We start from the raw sequence: 4,949 nt of genomic DNA on the forward strand, positions 1-4,949 counted from the left end.
TTCTTCTTCTTCTTCTTCTTCTTCTGTCTTTTTGACACAGGGTTTCACTGTGCACTTCAGGCTGACCTTGAAGTCACAGCAATCTACTTTGACCTCTCCGAGTTCTGGGATTAGAGACCTGTACCACCACACCCAGCTGTTCTGTTTCTACTTTGAAAAAATCATGATCTTTATCCATTTCTAGAACATCATTCTGAGGTTCATTAATGAACTCCTCAAAAGAGATAAGTATTTTTAATAGCCCAGAGTTTTTAACACCAACTGCAGCTTCCGGTGGGGCCTCTCAAGGACCACCCCTTTTTAATTTTATTTTAATTAATTAATTTAGTACAGGGTCTACAGGGTCTCACTACACAGATTGGACTCGTAGTGATTCTCCTGTTTTCAGCCTCCCAAGCTCTGGGATTACAGCACATGCCACCATGCCCAGTCTCATTCACTGTCTCAGTGTGCCTCAGGGGCAGGGCTGGCACAGCAGGCCAGGGATCAAACCCCTGGCCCCTGCATCTACCTAAGCAGGTGCTGTAATCTAATGAGCTATCTGGTCAGCCCTTGCCCCCCCCTTTTAAAAGGACCTTTCTTATTTCTTCTTTCCTCCTTCCAAAACCCTTAACGTGTCAGTTTTCTAGACGCAGGGATGGGCTCTTCATCATTTTCTTCATTATGATTTGTGCCCACTTCCTCTCCCACTACTTTTGTATTTTTAAGCACTTTGAAGCAGTAGGAACAGCATCATCTTCACTCCCTAGATTTAAACAGTTATACGCTGATTGCTTAGGACATTGTAAGTCACCAGTTGCTGAAATGTGTCCATGGTTCTCTGAACCTGGCCTGCACTTAGCCAACTGTCTAACCAGTTTTGCTTGGGTTGCAAAGGGTGACTTGCTCATTGCTTTGCAATACAGTGGCAACACCATTTCCAGACATTCAGGGCTGCCGAGATTCCTATTCTCCAGTACAATAATGAACAAATTTAGATAATTAGAGTCTCAAGAGCACATGATGTATATCAAGTCACATTGTACGTTAGATGACAAATATATGTGTGCATTAAGAAAGCCAGTTTTATGGGTGGTGAGATAGCTCAGCAGACTAAGCACCTGCTTTGGCAAGCATAGGGATCAGGGTTTGATCTCTGGTCCCACATGCCACGCTGATTGTGCCCCCACCCCCAGAGCACACTGAGCTGGCCATCAAGTCTGGTGGTAATACACGCCTATAATCCCAGAGCTTGGGAGGCTGAAAACAGGAAGATCACTATGAATCCTAGCTGTGTAGTGAGACCCTATATCAAAATACATAAAAGAAAAAAGAAAGCCAGTTTCTCTTTCTTTCTTTCTTTCTTTCTTTCTTTCTTTCTTTCTTTCTTTCTTTCAAGAAAGCCAGTTTCTATTTGTTCCTTAGAGAGCAATCTCGTTCAGACTCTTCTAATAGTATCAATATCTACAGATACATCATTAAGACCTAGTTTTTATAAATTGGTGTCTCCCTGTGAGCTATCACCTATCCTGGAGGAATATGCTTCCGAATCTTCTTCTATAGCAGCAGCAGAGCATGCAGCTTTGTCCTTTTCTGTTACTTTTTTGGGGGGTACTGAGGATCAAACTCAGGACCTTGCACTTGCCAGGCATGAGCTTATGCCACTGAGCTATCTCCCTAGTCCAGTTTTTTCCTTTCATCTTCATCCTTGTCTTTACTATTTCCTTGAAGAGATTTCAGTTCTTCCTTTGTGTGTTATTTGACCTTCCCAAAGCTCTGTACCAATGCTTCAGCACCAGAAAAATCTTTTGCAATAACACAGATTAAATAGGAATAATTCCCTCTCTCTCTACATATTTCAAGAATTTCATACATCAACTCTTCAGTAAGATAAGTCACATCTTTAAAATGTGACTTTAGAATTCTAGGGGCTGGCAAGACAGCTCAGAGAACTAAGCGCCTGCTTAGGCAAGCTCAGGGACCAGGATTTCGTCCCCAGCACCACATGCCGGCCTGGCCCACCCTCAGGCACACTGAGCCGGACAGAGTGTGGACATGGTGGCACACACCTATAATCCCAGTGCTGGGGAGGCTGAAAATAGGAGGATCACTGTGAGTCTGAGCTGCGTTTTAAAAATGTTTAGGGCCGGGAGATAGCTCATTAGAATAAGCACTTGCCTGGCAAGTGCAGGGTCCTGAGTTCAATCCCCTGTACAAAAAAAAAAAAAAAAAATCAATTAAATAAAAATAAATAGATAAAATGTTTAAGAACAAAATCAGTTCCGCCAAAGATAAATAAATAAATAAATAAATAAATAAATAAATTCTAACTTTTTCATCCTGCTTTTTTGTTTTTATATCAGCGTTGTTAGGGGCACCTTTTGAGTTCTCAAGGTAACCTAAGCTTGCTCCTTTCTTGGAGAAATGAGGATCACAGAGTTTTGTGTCAATCTTACAAAGCTCAAGGGCTTTAATAGCTGCTTGCATTGTTATCCACACAAAGGAAACTTGGACAGAAAGCACAAAATTCATTGGTGCAAAAAGCACAAAACTCATTCGTGTGAGGCCTCATTTCCACAGCCCTCCGTGAACTGGTTGGTGGTGGTTGTAGAGTTCCATTAGATGCTTTGCAGCCGCTGGCTCCCTGAAGAGGAAAGGGAAAGATGGCCTCGGGACTGGTCTGGGGCTTCCCAACATTTAGAGTAAACTGAGGATTCCTGTAAACACTCTTGCTTTAATGAGCCCTAAAGCCCTTGATCCATTTACCTTTGCCCCACTTACAGTCCTAAAAATTCGCTGGCTTCACTGTCTTCAGACTGGAGTTCTGGTGAACTAGCTGTGGCCATTCAATGACTGCAGGGTGATCACAGCTTTGCTTTGAGTCACTGATTAAAAACACGTTGTCACACGAATCCGTATGCTAACTTGGTCTGATCATGGGCCTCATAACTTGTATTGCACCAAACTTCTAAGGAGTTGGTGAACTCTAAAATCAGCTTCTTAACAGTTTGTCACTCCCAGACCTGGGAGTGACAGAAGGGATGTGGACTCTCAGGTCCTAGTTGACTCTCCCCTCTTCTGTTCTCCCACCAGCCACCTTCCACTTCCCAGTCTCTTCGCCACCAGAGGGACTCACATGGAATCCACGCCAACTTCTCCAAAGTTGGGGCCAGGACACAGTGCACCTGGCCTTCTGAGAACTTGGTGCTCCTCACCAGCCCAATCCCAATCATTTTCCCAGTAAAAATCTTTGTAACTATTAACCAATTGACATAAAAATTCATAAGGAAATATATATATATATATATATATATATATATATATATATGGTGAGAATAATAAAATTAATTCAGAAAAGGAAGAATGAAGTTAGAGCACTCACACTCTCTGATTCACTATGTCACACATATTTATTATTTGCTACTTCAAACTTACTACAAAGCTACAGTAATAAAGATAGTGCAGAACTGGGTGAAAGGAGAATTTTACACATCAATGAGACAGACTAGAAGTCTCAGAAATAGGCCCCTATAAATATAGTCAATTGAATTTTGGCAAAGATGCAAAAGCAGTTCAAATGAGAAAGTACAGTATTTTCAATGAATGGATTGGTTGGATATCTATATACAGAAAGTGAACTTTGACACATATATGTCACATCCTGTACCCCCTCCAAAAAAAAAAATCTCCCAATGAATCATAGACCTAGATGTAAAATATAAACTACTAAACTTCTAAAATAAAACAGGAAATCTTTGTAGTCCTGGGAGAGGTAGAGTTTCCAAACTTGGCACTATTACCAAAAGCCCAGCAGCTCTTTGCTGCAGGGTGCTCTATACCCCATAGGATATTTGGCCACAGAATCTGTAGATGTAACCACTAAAAATATCTCTAGTCACTGCTAAATGTCCTCTGGGGGTTTAGTGGCCCTGAGCTGAGAACCACTGGGGGTAGGCCAAACTCTCAGCTAGGACACCAATACAGAACTCTTACGAGGCAAAAATAGATATATTGGACTTTATTAAATATAGCTTTCCTTCTGTAAATGCAGTGTTACAACATTGACAAGACAACCACAGGCTGGAAGACAGTGTTTGAAAATCACATACTGGCATGGAACTTGTATTCCGAATATGCAAAGAACTCTGCAGACATTCGTAGGAGAATGATTAATCCGATTTTTAAAAACCCACAACGGGTACGTGTTGACACAGCACCAATGGAGAGAGAAGGATGGCAAGCTTCATGAAAAGTTGCTCTGCACCACCACTCATTAGAGAAATGCAAACCCAAGCCACAGTGACATCCTCTACCCACCTACCACCAAGAGTGAAATGAGAACAAAACAGTAGCAGCAAATAGGACACTCCACAGTGTGGGAGGGTCCAGCCATGGGCCTCCCTGCCACGCAGTGCCCAGGATGCAGTGCCTGGTTTGTTGGGGTGGGCAGCTGCTTTACAGAGTGTTCGGGTGAGTGTGGTGCACTGACAGCAGGTGCTCAGCTTGGAACACCTAGCTGACTTGAATCAGTGTGGTGCTGGGTGCGGGAGGCCCATCTGCAGATTGTTGCTGAGAACACTGAAAGGAGAATCGGACAGGAAGAAGTGAGGCTCTTGGTGCTGCTGGAGACTGTCCTCCACGCTGGCTTTCCTGATATGAGCTCAGCTGTTCTCATCTTCACAGGATCTTGGGACCTCACTGTCGCTGAGGACGGCTATGGTATTTTTCAGGGGAGCTCTGGTCCTTACCTTGAGTGTCCCTTCCTGGCAGACCCCTCAGCCTCCTGGCACAGATTGTTCATGCCACTGGTGTGGACTTTCTAGCTTCCACCAATGACCTGTGGGCCTCCCAAGAGCAGATCTGTGAAATAGACATGCATGAGACACTGTTGTGGGCTCTTGGCTTCCTGGGGGGACTTGTGGGGGGGGGGTGTTGTTATGGGCTCTAGGTCCTTAGCTGGACTTTCGCAG

The 4,949-nt window shown here is 43.5% G+C and overlaps 1 pseudogene; it reads right to left on the bottom strand.

Annotated features, from left to right (window-relative positions):
- Positions 1–2,825, bottom strand: part of LOC101583726 — an 18,086-nt pseudogene extending 15,261 nt beyond the window's left edge.
- Between the last annotated feature and the right edge of the window lie 2,124 nt (positions 2,826–4,949).

This window comes from Octodon degus, unplaced genomic scaffold, assembly GCF_000260255.1.
Source record: "Octodon degus isolate 3935 unplaced genomic scaffold, OctDeg1.0 scaffold00018, whole genome shotgun sequence".
Classification (NCBI taxonomy): Eukaryota; Metazoa; Chordata; class Mammalia; order Rodentia; family Octodontidae; genus Octodon; species Octodon degus.